Here is a 19,116-nt window from a genome sequence, read left to right as displayed (position 1 = left end):
AGCTCGTGACTAGCATCCCAAATGGGAATTATTGCTATATTCTGACATTTTTGCTTTTAAATAATCTTTAAGACCATGCATATATAATTTTTCAAAACACATTATAGGAAAAAAACCAATATGGCAATTGCCTATTGATAGGTAACCCAGCCTGCTTTTTTAAAATTTATTGAGCTACTTTGCATTAATTTCAATACAGAAGATTGAAACACTTTCAATTATTCACTTGTCTCATATTTTTATTGATCAGACATTATAGAGATAGTCTAAAGCACCTTTAAAATAATATTCAAATTGTCTAACAGGATTTAGGGAATGAAATTAAAAAATGAATAGCTGTGGGCTTCAATTAATGACTTATTTCTAGTTATGTATTTTGTAAGTTATCAACAATGGCAAATAAAATGGGTTGTCGGAGCCACAGCCCCACCATTCTAAATACCAGAAGGGAACACTATTGATACTGTTGTTGAATGCCTTCACTGTGCTAATCATAGTGCCACAGGTATGCCAGTGTTTTGGAAACATATTTGAAAATAAGCTTTAACTTTTCCTTTAATTATAAAGGAATGAGTTTGGTTAGAGAAAATGTATAAATTCTATGAGTGTTATTTTTTGAATATATGACTATGTGTATGGAAGCATGCAGGTCTGTGAGTGAATACAGTTACATGTGTGCTACAGCATGCATGTGGAAGTTGATCCTCATCTTTCACCTTATGTGAGAAAGGGAATATGGCTGTTTGCTTTTTGGAATTTGAAGCTAGCTGGCCTTGAGTATCTGGGTATCCTGTCTCTGTCTTCCATCTTGCCATAGGAGCATTGGGATTCTAGACATGCACACTGTTACCCCTGGCTTTATGAGGGTACTGGGAATTTGGACTGAGGTCCTCATATCTGTGCAGCAAATACTTTACCCATTGATCTGCCTCACTAGTACATGAGTATAACTTAAAAGGTACATTACCTATTAACCTACGATGTACCAGATGCTACTCTGAATGCTGAAATAGTTGTAGCAAGTAAAAGAGACAGAATCCTTACCCTGTAGGAGCTCACACAGCCCTCCCTATCCATAGCTTTTGTGTCTGGAGATCTAACCAACCTCAGATGGGAAACATTTGAGAAAAAAATGTATTTGTGTTGAAAGAATATAGGGTTTTTTCCTTTACATCTACATTAAACAATGTGGTGTAACAACTATTTCCATAGCATACAAATTATATTTGGTATTATAAATAAGACCTCAGCATCCGCAGAGTCTGGTATCTGCAGGGTGTGCCAAAAACTAATCTTCTAAGGAGACTGAAGGGTGACTGGAATCTAGGGGTGTGGGGGGGACAAATAACCAAGCACACACTACTCAATAGATAATGTGATTTCAATCATGAAATGTTTTACAAGGAAACTAAGAAAGAAAGGGGTAGATCTCCTATTGACCCCGAGCACTTTAAAAATCCCAGTGACCTAGAATCTATCCTGAGATTCATGCTTACACTGTATAGACAGGATCTGGCTGCTGCCATTTTCAAATAGTACTCATGATTTCAAGTAGCAGAGAGTAGTGGAACATGCTACACATGACCAGACAGGGTGCTCCCAAAACCCTGGCCCCTTGGAATGGAGGTATAAGTCCTGTTCTGCTTAGGTGCACACATCAGGGAGGGAAGATTTCAGGAAAGGTACAGTAGGTACGGTGGTCCAGGATGAAGCCATGCTGAAGTTTTAGGAGTAGAGAAAAGCACAGTGTGGCTATGGATGGGGAGCCAGAGTGTGGAGGTGGGAGGTACTCCTCAGGGACTTAGAGGTCCATAGTAAAGGTTAGGGATTTAATTCTAAGGAAGATGGGGAGTCCTTTCTTGAGTTTTGAAGAAAATGGCATTGCCAGTATTTAGAGAATATAAATGAATGTATCATAATTGCTGTATGCATTTGATAAATACTCTTTCTACAGTTCTGAATTCAGCATTTCTCATGCCTAACATGAACAATTGCTATGTCTTAGCTGTGTAATGTATATTGTTTTGCTATTACCTTATATGGGAAAAATGGATATGCTCTAAGGATTTAGTACATGTAAAATTAGTAAACAACAATAAAATTTTACCACATACTCTGTAGTCAATTTTTGTAGTATTTCTGTAGGTAGTGGTTTTCATTCTGAGCAGGTTAATCCACCCGTCCCCTACCAGTCTGCCACTGGAGACACTTGACACTATGTGCAGAAAGCATCTTGGTTGGGTGAGGTGGAGAAGTATTCTTTGCCTCTAGCCTTCAGTGGGCAGAGGCAAAAGGCACTGTTAATCCCTACAAACACAAAGCAGCCTCCTATTACATCATCTGGCTTAGATCATGGCGCTAGAGGTGGTGGGAAACCCTGCTCTCAGGGGGAGAGTGCTAGTGGATCTCACCTTACTGTTCATGAGAGCAACTTGGAAAGGTGTATGAAGCATGAAACACAGAGATCTTCTCCCAGAAATCTGATGCAAGAAGTTTGGGGAGACACTTGACAAACAAGGGACCTTCACAGGTTCTCAGGTGGTACAAGTCCAAGTCATGAGAACAAGCACCAATCCTCAAGCCAACATGGTAGCATGTGGGAGGGCCTTGTTATCATCATTATTATCTGGTATATTCTTTAAAATGTAATCACTATATATGAAAAATGGCCATCTATTTTCTATTCTTTAAACTTTAGATCTTTTAGTATAAGCACTGGAAAAGAAATCAAGAAGTGCAAATAAATAGAGTTGTATATTTTCTCTTTGTGAATATTTCTTGACATCTTTTCTATTGAGAGCACATAATTTTATGTTTGTTTATTTATTTGGTCCATTTTATCTATTTGTATAAAAACTACTGCATAATCCTTGAAAAATGTGATAATAAAAAGCACCTAGGGTAACAAGCAAAGTCTCACCACTTCCTAATGAAATACTTTTATTGTGGCTGTAATTAACCAGTGGGTGTGGCTTCAAAATAGTTTTCTACTTACCCATTGATCTACCTACCATTATATATGACAATATATATTCATATGATACCTGTATAATATGTAATATGCAGCACATATATACAAATTTTCTTTTGAAAAAGAATGAAATAGTAACACACAAAATGTTCTAATATTTGTTCCCCCACTTTGCTGTATATCATGGATATATTTCCAACTTGCCACTAATAAAAATACTGCATTCTTTTTAAAAAAGTCATTTCATTTCATTGCACAGAAATTCTTTAAGTTATTTAAGCATTCCTCACTTGGTGGCCATCAGGTTGTTCCTTTATTTTCTGCCCCAGACAATGCTGCAATGAAGTGTTTTCTGTGCAGATTTCTGAGATCTTATATATTTTGATGATAAAATTTTCATCATTTTTATCAAACATACTGTTCCTGATTTTTTATTTCTTAATTTTATTTACTTTTATGTTTATGTAGTCACATATGGTAGTATTCCTTCTGAAATTTATATCGTTGTTGTTATTATAAAATTCAGCCATATTAAAGAGCTCAGCTACAGATCACCAGATTTCTCCTAGTTAAAAAAAATGATGTCACATTTTCAGCATGTTCCCTAGTTTATCTTAATCTAATTTACTTTGGAAATGTGATCATAATATAAATTTATCATTTTCCCAATGCCAGCTAATTGTTGAATAATCTACTCATCACCAAATGCTTTGTGACATGATTTTTTTTGTAGTTTGTTGAGCTCACAGCCACACATACCTGCATATCTAGCTCTGCTATGATCTCTCTGTGTAGTTTGAACCAGTACTTGCCTATTTAAATCCCCGTAACATTATTAGGCATGTTCTTCCTCTCGTCTTTCTTTTCTTCATAACTGACAGAAGGCTTTCAGATGAACTTCAGATGCAGGAAGTAAGCTAAAGGAAGATGGACTACTCTGACCAAAGCCACCAAGGACAAAGCAATAGAACTGACAGGAAAGCTCAGATCTCTTCTGCTCTGGGATACAGACGCCCGCTTTGCACACGACTAAGATCTAGTACTTTTAAGTTTGAAAACATGGCTCTTCCTAACAGTGAGGCCTGAGAAAGACTTGAGGAAGAGTTGCGGTCAGTTGAGGTGAGCTGCAGCCAGCAAGATGTCCTGGGAGACATATTTTGATTTTTCAGAATCTCTTAATTCACATTCAAGGGCATAAGAGGAGAAGGGTAAGAAGATGGAAGAAAAACAAAACTAAGATGAAGGATTTTCTCTCTTGTGTCACAGCTTTCTCACCACAAATGGAAATGCACTGTTGGTGTAATGACAGAGAGTTTCAGCTCTGCTTTCATTTGGGTGTCTTCCCTCAAACTTTAGGATGGTTTTAGTCGTCTATATGTGAGTCTCTCAAGAGTAACAGAAGTTTGCTCTGCTGCTACCTAAGGACCAATAATTCCAAGATCCCACTTTGCAGTTAGCGGAAACATCTAGAAAATGTATCATACATTTGGAATACTTGCAGGAAGCAAACATTCATAAGAGTGCTATTATTCTCTACCTGAGTTTTCCAAATGAACCTGTTGAAATGCTAGTGTGTGCTAGTCACATCTTATATGGACTATCAAATGCTGTACATGGATCAGCATTAATTAAGCCCACAGAATAATGCACCTAATTAAAAGACATTAGTGGAAAACATAGGTCTTAAATATTTACCCTGTGATGTTTGAAAAGCCTAGGAGGAATGTTACCAGAGTGCAGTTAGAATTTGTTAATCTCTTATTTTTTCCTTATTATATAAGTGAAGGGAGTGTCAATTCCCGCTAAGGGCATCCTCACAAGGTCTTTGGCAGTCTGTATTTGGCAGACAAATCTTCTTGTTTCAAATGTCCTTGGGGCAGCTGATTATCTGTAGCAATTTGAGTATTATCATTCCATTGTCCATATTTTATTTTATTTTCTCAGTGAAAATAAGTCTTTTAATTCTTTCTACAGTGACTGGACTTCACAGGTGCCCGTGAGGTATTGGGTTATCAGGGTGGCACTAAAATAATGTGCTCCTGCAAGAAAGGACTTAGGACTGATGCTGAACATGTTTGACTTGAAACACAGAGCACTTAGAGAAGCCATGATGCTGGGAAAGCAAACAGCCATGGTATGGAAGGAAGAGGGAACAATTTTCCTTTGTGTGAAGAATTAGTGCTGTGGAAATAGAAAGGGCTGTTTCAGAACAGTTATAGATTCTTATCACCATGGAGAATGCAGACAAGTCAAAATAAGAAAATAAAAATCATTCAAAATTCTAACCACTTAGAATTTTACCTCTGTTAATATCTGGTATAGACTTCCCTTATAAATACTGGAGAGGTACTGGGAGCATCCATCAAGATTATTCAATAATTTATTGCCTAAAAGGCCCACATTCCCCATCAAGAGAAATATTTAGCAGGACATTTGTGAGTCCTGAACTAGATGGCAGAATCAGTGACCTTTGAAGAATGGTTTGTGCTGCTGGATTAATGTCTAAAGAACAGACATTCTGGGAAAGTTGAAGCATCATTTAAAATGAGGAGGGATAATATATACTATGATTTCTACCCCACATGCCTGTGTTTCTTGCCATTCTCTGGGATTCAGCAGAATCCATGGCCTCAGAGGAGGGTGGTACATTAGAAAAGCTGAGAAAATGCTTTAGATTTTGGGCCAATCATGGTATTTGAATAGCAAAGCACAGTGCCTATGAATAGCCTAATTGTTGGGTAGAAATATGAGCCAGGCTACCATGCCAGTAGGCTACAGATAGACCTGAGCAGGGAAGGCAGAGCTGAGACATCAATGAGGTCTCAGGATAGTAACTGTCCTGATGCCTTGTTAGACTTCTTTCCTGGGTATGAAGGCTGATAGACGGTTCAAAGAATCTGAGGTAAGGCACAGTGACATTCTTTTCCTTCAGGTACCCAGTGGTTTAGCATGATTTTAGAGTTCCCATGTCTATTATTCCAATCATAGCTAAGTTAAAATTACTGTGTAGTGTATCTAGGTAAATATGGCCCAAGATAGTGTCACACTCTACTGCATCACATGGAATTGGGAATTGGAAGTTGGGGATGATAGCTGAAAACCAGAACAAAGTAACACCAGCCCGCTGAAGTTGCAAAAGCCAGACACTTTCTTTCCTGTTAATCTGCCTTGTTATCTTTTCTGAAAGAATGTAAATATCTTAAACACCAGGATTGACCTATTTAGCTTAGTGTACTTCCATAGACCAAAAGCTGTGTGTGGGTCACAGTGTAGGTACTCAATAAGCATTCATTGAAAAAACAGATGTCCTCCCTTGACATAGCCATAGCCATCCAGAATAAAAACAAATCCAGAAAAATCTGGAAGGTAGTCACAATTCATTTAGAAGAATGGGATCTGGATTAAAAATTAGATTCAATTATGGCACAATCGTTATATTCTTAAACAACCAAGTTTCCAACCTACTCTGAGGAAATAATAGGAAAGAAGTAGAAACAAAAATTGCTATTTTTAATAAAGACTTAGGTATTCATCTTTTATGTTATATGTGAGTGCCTGCATGTATGTATGTGTACCTCATGCATGCCAGGACAGAACAGGGTCCTGGATTCCTTGAACAAGAGTTACAGACAGTTGTGAGGCACCATGTGGGTGCTTGGAACTGGACCTCTACAAGAGCAGCAAGCAATTTTAACCACTGAGCAATCCTTCTAGCCTCAAGAGCTAGTATGTTTTGCGACCTTATGAAGAGGCTGGGATTACACAGAGTGGGACTTTATAGGTTGCAAGTTAGTTCAGTTTCTTTCTCTGTTTAGTCCTGCTGCCCTATCTTTCCTTCCTCGGTGGATGGATGACAATTAAACCTTGCATGTCATGCACTCTTTTACATACTCCTTCCAGGAACATAGCCTGTGATTGCTAGTTTCAGGAGTAGTTTAAGAAGACTAACAATACCATTCAGATTGGGCCTTGCTCATCTGCTGTTTGTTGGGTGACAATGAGTCAGGCAGTGGTGGCAGGTCCAGCACAGATGTGTCCTTGCGGAAGATAACAGCCCAATTGCTAAAACTCTTACAACTGGTGAGTTGGGGTATTGTATCTATGGAGAATAGCTTGTGTAGTACATGAACATTTACAAACAACAGTTGGAGATTCCTGGTAGTAACTACTAACTATCAGTGAAAGTCCATAAGACAATGTTCCTAAGTAAAGGGGCCTCTACTCTGAAATGAGGATTGACTGGAAAGTGTCTACTACATATATAGGCTCACTAACAGCAATGGAGTTGGAAAAGACACTGATGTAATAGGGATAGAGTGATGGGGCTTAATTACAAGAAGTCAGGTAGCTGTAATCTTAACAACATGCAACAGGGCCTGAGGGGCAGGCAAGGCGACCTGATTTACAGAGAGTCATGAAGATGAGTAATAGGACATGGCACTCTCAGAGCAAGATAAATAGGAAGCTAATAAAGAGTCCCTTCTCTGTGTTAGAGCAATACACTGAATCACTGGATTTTAGCTGCTTCTTGGCCCCTGGGCTTCTTTAGTCCAGGGACCAGAAGCTGAGGCTAAGAGTTATCATCTAGGCAGATGTTATTGACTTAGAACTAGTAAAGAGGTAGAGTTGTTGCAGTCAAGACAGGGATAATATGTGTGGTACCTACATGGAACTGTTGATACCTACTAAGGTATCTGTTGTTTAGGTATAGTTCTGACTGTTAATTGCTGTGGGATGTCTTTCTGTATGCTGTAAATATGTGTTGCTCTGATTGGTTGATAAATAAAGCTGTATTGGCCTATGGCAAGGTGGCTTATAGGCAGGCAGGAAATTCAGGCAGATAGACAGGAAGAAGAAAGGAAAGGCAAAGAAAAGACGCCAGCCACCCAAGGAGCAACATGTAATGGGACACAGGTAAAGTCAAGGAACATGTAGTGATACATAGATTAATAGTTATGGGTTAATTTAAGATATAAGAGCTAGCTAGCAAGAGGCATGCCATAGAGTATACAGTTTGTAAATAATATAAGTCTCTGTGTGTTTACTTGGGTCCGAGCAGCTGTGGGACCTGGAGGGACACAGGAAAACTTCTGACTTTTTGAGGGAGGGAGAGATTTGTCTAGACTGAGGGTAAGACCAGAGAAATATTCCAACTACAGTTAATATCTGAGGTACAAATCCTAGTCTAGTGAACAGGATTTTGGACCTGTCATGAATGAAGGAGTGGGTCACCACACTGGGTCAATCACTGTGTTTGAAGGAGGCCATAGATGAGGGAGAAAAGGAACCCAGGGTGCATAGTGGAGGGGTGAGATGGTGAGTTGAGCTCAGGCTTGGCTTCAGCTTCTGAGTCTGGGATTCAGCCTTCTAAATCTTTCATTTCAAAGGTATCCTCAAAAAGAGAGGCCCCCTGTCATCCTGGGGGAGATGTTTATCAAATATACATGAAGAATGGACTGGCATAGAGCAGTAGGTGAACTGTGGATGGCCTGTGATGTGCCACCTTCTCTGTCCACACCTACTTTCAGAAGTAGGTTTGTCTCCAAGCAGTGGTTCTCACCCTTCCTAATGCTGTGACCATTTAATACAGGTCCTCATATTGTGGGTAACCCCCAACCATAAAAGTATTTCATTGCTATTTCATAACTATAATTTTCTACTGTTATGAATTGTAATGTAAATATCTGGTATGTGACCCCTGTGAAAAGATTGTTCAACCCCCAAAGAGGTCACAACCTGTAGGTTGAGAACCACTGATCTTCAAGGAAGGCTCGGCTACCAGTACTCTGTCAGTGGACAGATTCAGCTATCAGCCCTGCAGGGTTCCCCCCAGCTGAGGAGAGGCAATTCAGTCCAAAAGATTCTTGGAAGTGCTTTTGACTAGTAAATGAAGGCAATAAGTATATAAAGGCCAAGCTGTTTTGGATAAGGCAGGGACTGTGGTGGCTCATGGGCTCCAGAGCCTCTGTAGATTGTCTGGGTTTTGTTGAGCCCATGTCACAATGTGAGATTTCTTTCTTCTCTACACTGTTCTGTCCTCTTTCTGCTGGTAGTAATAGATAGCTATCACCATGTTAAATCCCTCTTGTGATGGTCACCATGAGCTCTAGGGAATTAGAAATTCCAATAGAAAGGAAACTTGTGAAAGAAAAAACTTGAACATTCATTAACTATCTACTTCCACACTGAATTCATGTTTTACGATCAGCAAAAATGGCACAAAATCATGTTATATCTATCAAAGTATTTATATTTTCCACATTTGTCCAGGTCACTATAGAGAACATATTCTCCATCCGGCTTGGTTGTTAGCACCATCTCTAGACAATTCAAAAGTATGTCAGTGTCTGGGGCTCATCCACAGCAATTCTGTTACCATGGTCTACAGTAGGCTGATGTGTTTCAAAAGGTCTTAGTATGACTTCCTTGTGCCCAGTGGTCAGGGGTGGGGATAATCATTGCTGTGGGAAAAGCGGTAATATAGTCGGGATGCAGAATCCACATTGCTCGTTCTCCAAGTGCTTGGCATGTGAGAGAAACGTTTTAGCAGTTCTCAGAGCCTCAGACTCCACTTCAAAAGTGAAGGTAATGGCAAACATGACAGCAGGAAAACTTTGCAGGTTAAGATTTAAACCTTTGTGAAAACCTTTGTGAAACTGATAGAAATGTTGCTGTCATCGTACAGGCTTGTATGTGCTTCTGTGGACTGTCGCTTTAGGAGAAGAAAAGGGAGAATGGGTCTCACTAGGAGAGCTTTGACACAGGAAAAGGATTTAGATGCAAGCTTTGGAATGTCTAAAAATCCTCCCAGAAAAGCTCGTGTACAGCCCCTTGGCTCATGGGCTCTTTGGTTAAATGAACTGCCCAAAAGTCACACAGCTGTTGAAGAAAAAAGCAGACTGAACTCTCAACATTCTTCTTGTGTTAAGTACTGTTATCCATGCTGTTTTCATTTGTGCTCAGAGTTCTTACCTTAGTCTTGTCTATTAGTCATAAAATATAACAATAGGGATAAAATGGATTTTGAATTTTAAAACATGTTGTAATTATAATGTTGCTATAGTCATTAAATGTTAAAATAATGACTCCCATCCCATTAGGGCTAAATCATTTGATTTGTGCTCTTTTAGTAAAGGTGAAACTCTGTAGGTAACATAAGCTATGTTTAAGATGACATGAACCAAGCATAAATTAAACAATGTGACATGAACGCAGAAGTAATGTAAGCAAGCTCCAAGTGAAACATGTGAGTGAATTCAGACAGCACAATGCACTGTTACCTACTGTTCCCTGTCTTGAACATGCTGACTTAATGTAGTGTCATGATGGTGGAGAATAGAGTGGAGGGATAGAAGGATAAATGAAGCCATGGAGAGCATCTTCGAGGGATCATAACTGGGCCATTCATATTTCTCTTATGGCCTGGAAACAATTTCATACTTATTGGAAGATATGACCTTTAAGTGTTCCTTGCTTGCCAAAAGACAAATATTCTAGAAGCCGAGTGTTCACGGGAAGAGTCATCCGTCCTGTCTGCTCTTTGATTGGAGGCTACTGCAGGGAGAGCTACATGGCACTTGAGCAAATGTGCTGCTGACTTCCCATTTCTAGACTTTAGGGTAAGCTCTCTTGACAGCTCCCTGATTTCTTTAACACAGCAAATCTTTAATCAGCCTAGATATGTTAAAATGTGATTTTTACAGTGAATTGACCTGAGTGGAGCACTTGAGTTGAAATGTGTATTTTTTTTTTCCCCTCAAAAGCTGACTTGTAGGGAAGAAAAAAAATCAGATATTCAATGATATACTTTGCCTTAGTGACAAGATGTTTTGGAGGAAATCATCCAAGCTTGAAATAAAATCTTTATTGAAAGTAATTCTACATTCATGCCAGTCAGATACATTGTCGGATTAGAGCAGATATCCCAGGGGAAAACTACGGTATAGGCACCAGGCAGGCTTGATTATTTGGACCTCCTGTCACTTCTGAACTTTCTGACAATGGCTGAAGCATTCACAAGTGCTACAACTCTGTTTTCATCTTTATTTTGAGAGAAAGTTAATACACTTTACCTTAACTATGCCAAATGTACTGGAAAATAACCCGGTAATAAGATATACCCCACCCACCGAATACTATCTGTGTGGAGAGAGCATTTAGCTGTGCGTTTTAAGGAAACAAACAGAGCAGGCAATGACTGAAAGACATGATTATTTTTCTGCTTGAGCTTTAAGATTTCCTTAGCAAAGTTTCCTATACGATGCTTTACAAACACCATGTGCAGAGAATCAGGGGACACAAACGGCTTTCATTGGAAGTTGCCTCCAAATGGGAGAACAGCCTTTATTTTTCCTATTAAAATAAGTCAGATATAAATATTATTTGGTGTCCAAAAAAGGCACAGGTGTGCCAGGTAACATTTATTTCTACTTAGAAACTTGTAACAGCTTATACGTCTCTTTTGAAAAGGTTACAGAATTGCACATTTTTATTGGATATAATTGACACTAAAGACAGAAAATATGAGTAACTTTAAAATTAGAATTATGTTCTGATTCGTTTTGAAGCTAACACATTGTTGTGGTTGGAGAAGGCAGGAAAAGACACACCTCCAATGGGTGATGAATAATCACATCCATTTGACAATCACAACTTAATTTAATAGCTTTCCTTGCTGGTATATACGTTATAAAACTAGTTTCTCTCATGTCACCAGCAAACAAAAACAAGAAGTGAATTTGGCTTCAAATCAACTTAAATTTAAGAATAGAAAAGATAGGTTAACATTGTGTGGTGGAAAGTCACAACATAGGCCACCACACCGAAAAATCTTGCCTCCAAACAAATACATGCTCTAAGAATAGAGTTCCCACCTGAGAAAGGCATTGATTACATAAGTTAAAATTTGTGTTTGCAAACTTGTTTTTCAGTTAACAAAGATCATAAATATCCTCCCCCAAGTGAGTAGATAAACATAAATACAGTATATTAATGCAATAGAATACGATTCAATGGCAAAAAGAAATGAATTCTGAAAGCACATAAACTTTTGGGGAGTTTGTAATGTCTGTTGTCAAGGGAAAGAGACAATGCTTCCAGTACTGGACTGTTTGCTTTCTATTACTAAGATAAACACCAGGACTACAAAGCAGCCTGAGGAGAAAAGGGTTTATTTGTCTTACATGACCCAGGTCACATTCCATCACTAGGGGAAGGTACGGCAAGAACTCAAGGCAGGAACTGTCGCAGAGAACATGGAGGAGTGCTTGTCCACCATAGCTTGCTGAACCTGCTTTCTTAACCACCCTGGGAGCACCTACCTGCCCAGAGGTGACCTGGGCCCTCCCACATCAGCGACTAATCCAGAAAATGCCCAACCATGCCAGTCTGATAAAGTATTTTCTCATTTGAGGTTTCCTCTTCTCATATGGCTCTAGTTGTGTTAATCTGATAAAAAGCCAACCAGAACACTGACATTCTGTACAACCCAAAATTATAGAGGAAGAAAAAAGATCAGTCATTAACTGGAATTTTAGTAAAAGGAGGGAAGAACAGGTGGGAAACTGGAATAATTTTAGGGAAGTAAAACTATTCTGTATGACACTACAGTGGTGCTTATAAGCCATTATCCATTTGCTAAAATCTATAGAAGGCATAAAACCAAGAGTGAATTCTAGTGTGAACTATGAACTTTAGTTAACAATGTTTTGATATGGGCTCATCAGCTATAATAGGATTCCCATGACAGGAGAAACTATGTCACTGTGTGGCCCAAGAGGTATGGGAGTATATGGGGATGCCCTGTACCAAAGGCTCAATTTCTTTCCCAAACTATGTATAGTCAGAAAAATAAAATGTATTATTTTAAAAAAAGAAAAGAAAAAGGTGGTTTTGAAACCAGATTGCTTCCATCTGGGGTCAGAGGTTGCTTGCTTGCTCACCTAACTTTACTTTACGCCACATACTCTCTTTGCCATTTTACTGTACATCTCTGCTGCTTCTGTGATCCCATCTATGCTCTGCTCCATACCCTAAACCGTATTCAAGCATGCCTCTACTACGAAGCATTTAGACATCGTATTCCGAACATTTTGTTATTTGCTTTCTTGGCATTTAAACATTGAGATTGTATTACATTGCTGTTGACATGCTTTATTTTTAACTCTATTTCATGTACATATGTTTGATCTCTCTCAGTGAGCTTGTTTATGTGCTGTATTACCTCCTTTTCACTCCTAGATTCGGGTGCAGTAAAAAGTTGGGACATTCCCTACCTTGCTGTTGTTATAGCACTTGCTTTGTGTGGGGGAGGTTCAGCTGTGTGCTGCTTCTGCTCTGGCAGCCAGGAACTGGACTGAACCAAAGATTTTTCTATATGTAGAAAAACGAAGCCAGCCACAGATACTCCTTTTACGTTTCCTCTTAAGTCTAGAGGAGAAAGGCAGGTTCCGTGAGATGAGCTCGTGGGTTCTTGTCATGTCGTGGCTTTTTACCTGTCTCTTTCTGTCTTTATCACTCTTCTGAAAATGAATCACAGTGGATAACTAGAGAACATATTTTGGGTATGCAACAATATAATGTAACATTTAGGAAGTGTTTTTGAGGGAAAGGGGAACTTGGTACATGTAAAATATCATCTTTGGAGGCTTCCTTCTCAAAATTTTTGTGAGTTAGTGTAAAATTTCTGTAGGTTAAAGTGTCAAGAATAGAATACAGGTTTGTTCCCAAAAGCCGGGGTTCCTTATCGAAAGTGTTCAAAGAGTATAAAAGAGAGCTGCCTAGGTTCAAACAGTGAGTGGTTATAAATCAAATGAGGATGTGCAGGAGAGAGTATTAAATGATCCATTTCATACCTATGCAGTTAAGTGGGGACTCCTGAAAGCAGCTATCCCAGAACTAGAGAAACATAGGAATGCACTGAGGCCTAGCCTCGTCAGTGCGTGCTGCTGAAGTGGGAGGTCTGCCCCACAGGAACACAGAAAGCTTAGTTTTGTTCTCCTGTCTCCGTGTTTCATCCCCTGTGTGACCACAGGCATTCATTTAGCCTTCCTTACTCTCATTTGCAGTATAAGTCAGTCGGGTTGGAAGAGTTCTAACTTATTTCTTTGTGCTAGAAATTTGATTTTCAACACATCTAAGCACTGTTGTTGTTGTTGTTTTTTTTTTTTTTTTGATTCTGACTTGAGGTAATTTGTAAGGAAGCCTGACAAACTTAGAAAGACATGGAAGGCCTATTCACCAATTGCAAAATAGATTAAACCTGGAATGTGAGGTGTTGTAATAACGTCTTGTATATATGTAGACAATGTAAATGTTTGTTTATGCATAAGTCACTATATGGAGTAAGATGTATATTTATTAAAATGAAGACTGAAATAGAAAGGCAGATACTGTGGATTTAAAGAGAATAACAGCCAGGAATCTCCTGTTGTCTTGGAAACAGTTTGTTTTTTAGAGTGCTTTGGAATGAATGGTGACTTTGAATGAACTGACCTTGCTCTAGCAGGTGCTGACCTACAGGTGTACATCATGTGCCTCAGGGTGACTTCTTGTTCTCCGGGTAAGGACTCTGTAGTTGAAGCCACTGAGTGGAAGGGGCACATCATCAACCCATAATGTCTACACGGGCTTAGAAATGGAAAGTGGTGGCCTATGTGCTAAGGCCATGCCATTCATTGCAAAAGCAATTTCAAAAGGAAACCCAATACATCTATCTACAGAAGCAATGAGTGATAGTATATCTCCCAGATAGTCAGGAATCTGGGATCTTGAAAGGCAAGATACTGGGGCTGGCAGGGTGGTTGGGTGTTGAACCATGTTAACTTAAAGTTACCATTAACCTTCTAGGAAGAAGAAAAATTGTCAATAGAAAGAGGCATCAAAGTAGACAAATATTTAGGCATTCCTAAAAATATATTTAAGGAATATTAGAAGCAATTTATGTACATAAATATTTGAAACAGAGTTTTAGAATATTTACATAAATGATATATCCCATGGATCCTTTCAGATTAGCACCTGCTTCCTTTTTATAAAGCAGCTCTGCAATCTTCGAAATGTGTATTTTTAAAGCCCGGTTCCCAGTAGATGTACACTCCCTCCTAACAATTTGTTCACTTTTTATTAACCAAGCCTCTTTCTGGCTATACATGCATAGGGAAGAGCACACTATTGAAAGCACAAATGGTCTTTCAGTAGTTAAAATGATGTTCTGGGGCTGGGGAGATGGCTTAGTGGATAAAGTATTTGCCATGCAAGCATGAGCATCAGAGCTTGCCTCTCCAGAACCACGCAAAGCTGATGTAGTACCCTGTATCTGTAAGCCCAATGAGCCTAGATAAGATGGGAGTTCGAGACAGGAGGATCACCAGACAGTCTTAGTCTGGCATTTGCAGTGATGAGTAGCAGATTCTGCCTCAAAACAAGACAGAAAGCAAAGACTGATATCTAAGTTCTTCCTCTAACTTCTACATGTGTGCTAGGGCACACACACACAGAGGAGCATACATGTACAGTGCAGCACATTTCACACACACATACATGCACACGCACATACACACGATCTGCTAATATCAGCTGCTAAGTGATGATTTCACTACAATATGATTACAGAGAGGGGGAGATGTGTAAATCTGGTGAGTAAAAGAGGGTAAATGGAATCTCTATTTTGTGCTTACACTTTTGTATCTTGTGTGGCGCCTCACTCCAATGCCTGACGTGGGAGGATTACTAATATCACAACACGCCTGATTTATAGCAGCTCAATTAGGTTAAACAGCTTGATTCATTTCAGTTGGATAAGAAAAATTCTTGTTGAATATGAATCCTTGCTATGCAGTGAACACAAACTCATGCTCATTATTACTTATGGAACTTTTCTTTATGGATGAGTGTTTCTCAGCCAAGTAGCGGTAGTCACCCAGCTGATGACCATAAGGAAAGGCAAACACTGTCAGTAGAATAACATCCTCAGCCAAGTGTTTATGTTGGATACATATACAATACAGAACTGTTCCTAACTAATGAGACAGAGTGGCCTCCCCAGCTCTCTCCCTTTGTATTATTTCTTGCCACCCATGTGTTGAGCAAGATTTTCTCAGGACCCAAGCCCCATCCTACTGGCAAGTTCTGCTTCACTGCAAGCTGGATTTATTCTTTCTGTCCCAGTGAACGTCGTACATCAAGTGGCTGTGAGCTAGCTCTGAGTAGAGTTGTGACACAACAGTTAATGCAGCTTCCAGGGCTGATTAATTCATGCAGAGACTATTTTAAACAATAAAACCATCAGGAGGAGTCAGTATTTTAACACATTATTCCTAACTTTTGCTTTTATCCCCAAATTTGCTTTTACCCCCCAAATCTTTTGGTTCATGTACTTTCAAAAAGCATTTTTTTTCTTAAATTCTCTCCCACTACAGGCAAGGTAACACCTAACCTTTTCTACTGAGAACTTAACTTTCTTCTCTATGCTCCAACTTGGGATGGTTTAGCTTTTCTTTAACCTGCAGTCTGGAATTCTCTTCCCTGGGGGCTGAAAGAAGGCCTATGAGCATTTTAAATCTTTCCTTGATGCATTCAAAACCACTCTAAAATATCCGTGTCTAGACACTGGGACAGGGGATCAGCTCACCTGGGTCTAGAACCCAAATTCTTCTACGTGTGCTCAAAGCCTACGTGCAGTCTCCTTTCACTGTCCTTTTTCTGTTTTTGTCCTTTAGTTTCCAACCAGATACCCCTTGTCTCTGTACCCAGAGTTCTGAGGCGGCCTGTCCCTCTCCTTTTCCCAGTCTCAGCTCACTTAACCCCTGCCTGGGTCAGAGCTCCAGACCCCTTGCTTTCCCGGCAGGAGAAGAAAGACATCTGCCAGTGAGAAAAGTCTGTTAAGGAGAACATGAGCACAGTTGTGGTTATGACTTTGCTGTCTCAGAACTCCCTCTGTCAGGGACAGGCATGGGCTTCCCACACTTGCTACATGGACAGATGTTTTCAATTATCCTCACTGACAAGCCCCCAGGCCAGGCTCCTTTCTGATTGGCTGTCCCTGGACTCTGAGGGGAATAAAGGAAACTGAGGCTAGGAGACCGAACACCTCAGTCATCACTTTAATCAGGGTTTCTCTGCAGCAACTGGTTGAGTGGGACAGTTCTCCCAGAACTGGAACCTCTTTGTAAACACAGACTCAATTTCCTTTGAAACCTTCCTTTCATTCTGGTTTTTAGTTTTCTGCCAATAGTTCTTCTGTCGTTAGAAGAGAGCAAGACATTTGTCATTTCTTAACCAAGGCTTTCCTTTTGTTGTTCTTCCAGAATTTTGAGCACATACCAGACTACAGTGGGAGTTTTAACTTAGAGAAATTGAACTTGAAATTATTGGACTTCTAGACTTCTCTGTACACAATCATCTGCAAAAACGACCTACGTATGATCCGGAAGGAGTGTATTGGCCAATGTTTCAACTCACTGTAAGAGGACAAGTTCCCCCCTGAAGTCAACAGCCACTTCCCAGATAAGATTTGTATGACTAGCTTTGCCAGGGCCACATGAGACACTGTTCTTGCACTGCTAACTCTGTTTGTTGTCTATTTTCACAGTAGAGAGACACAAGGACAGTAATGATTGTATTTGCCCTAATTCTCTGGTGTATTATTGACTTTGATGTGGCTGTGACCAAAGGACATGACGGAACAAGTTAATGAAAGAGGGGTTAATTCATGATTTCAGAGGGTTCAGTCCATGGTCATTTGGCTCCATGCACTCTGGGAGAACATCACAGTGGTGTGAGCCTAGGGATGAAGAAGTAAACAGGAGGTGGGGAGAGGGAGGGAAACACACCAAGGAAGAGACGACATATAAAATTCAGGAACATCTCCCCACAATGAAGTTGGGCCCCAGCTCCCAAAGCTTCCTCCTTTACTTCTTAAGGTTGTGAAGAAAATCAAGCATTCAACACAGGGACCATTTCATATTCAAGCCATTGCATCCTGATTGCCTTCCTTTTGCTATTTCCTAAGTATCCAATGACCAACTGATCCTTCTGGTACTCTTACAATGCAGTGACAACATCAGTAATAGGGAGGAACTGAGATGTGGCTTTTGACAGCTCCCCAGATAGATTTTCCCACCTCAAGTTCTTATTCAATGGGCTTAGTTATATTTCATACCATTCAGCTTCAATATTCTTCTTTTCCTACCTCTATGGAACATTCTAAGTTCATTTTTACTTCCCATTTTTTTTAATGTCAGATATCTAGTTAGAAGGAAATGTGTTCAAGATGCTTCAGTGTTTCTACACATTAGCTTATGTTCTTTGATTTTTGAAATTTGGTTTGTGTGTGGTCCTTCTTGCTCATGTATCCAAACTGCCTTGTTTCAGCTGCCATTTTGAAAACAATAGCGGTAGACATGCATGGCTCTGTATTTAATAATACAGACTAAAATCCATGGCATTAGTTACTAAATATCTGAATCTCCATTTTATTTCTTAAAAAAATGTTTCCTCAATTTTCGATCTAAATTCTGTATTTTAAGTCTAGTGATAAAATATTATAGGATGTTAATTCATCCTTTTTAAAAACAGGCATATGAGGGTTAAAACATATGGTTCCTTCTTTACTCAGAAAAAAATAATTCCAACCTTTTTGGGGGATCACATATAGCTCTCAAACAGCTGAAGCTAAAACATCAAAGTTGGCATAACCTCTGTTATCGTTGAATGGGGAAGATCAAGCCAAATTTTTGAAGAAAATGGTTGAACATTTTAAAAATAAAAGACCTCAAAATGCTCTTTCTGAGCATGCCCAGCAAAAGACTAAAATATTTTCTTTAGGTCAGTTTTATTTTATTTGCTTGGCAAATTCTTCAATAAAAGCTATCTAATAGTCCTTACTGATGATGTCCACTAATGTCCCAGACACAGTCCAACTGTTTATTCCAGGCCTGTGGAGGTTTTCCCCGTGTTTGTCCAGGGGCCAGTCCTGGTCAAGGCTAGTGAGTTGCTTTGGTCCTTTTATATATTTGTCGTCATTTGGTTTAGTGATCTGATGTGGGACAAATGTGGGGGAGGGGATGACTGACAAGATGTTGAAACATATCACAGTAACATGGTAGGTTGATTGTAGTTGCTAAATTCTTGCACTGTTTTTTTCT

The 19,116-nt window shown here is 39.4% G+C and overlaps 1 protein-coding gene across 1 annotated transcript in view; it reads right to left on the bottom strand.

Annotated features, from left to right (window-relative positions):
- The window catches only part of Arhgap15 (Rho GTPase activating protein 15), a 597,450-nt gene that overhangs the window by 7,852 nt on the left and 570,482 nt on the right, over positions 1–19,116 (bottom strand). The window lies entirely within an intron of this gene.

The sequence above is a fragment of the Peromyscus californicus genome, unplaced genomic scaffold (assembly GCF_007827085.1).
Source record: "Peromyscus californicus insignis strain IS unplaced genomic scaffold, ASM782708v3 Scaffold_7__1_contigs__length_154581171, whole genome shotgun sequence".
NCBI classification, from domain to species: domain Eukaryota; kingdom Metazoa; phylum Chordata; class Mammalia; order Rodentia; family Cricetidae; genus Peromyscus; species Peromyscus californicus.
The sequence above is the reverse complement of the archived record's forward strand: the minus strand, read 5'-3'. Positions and strand labels throughout refer to the sequence as shown.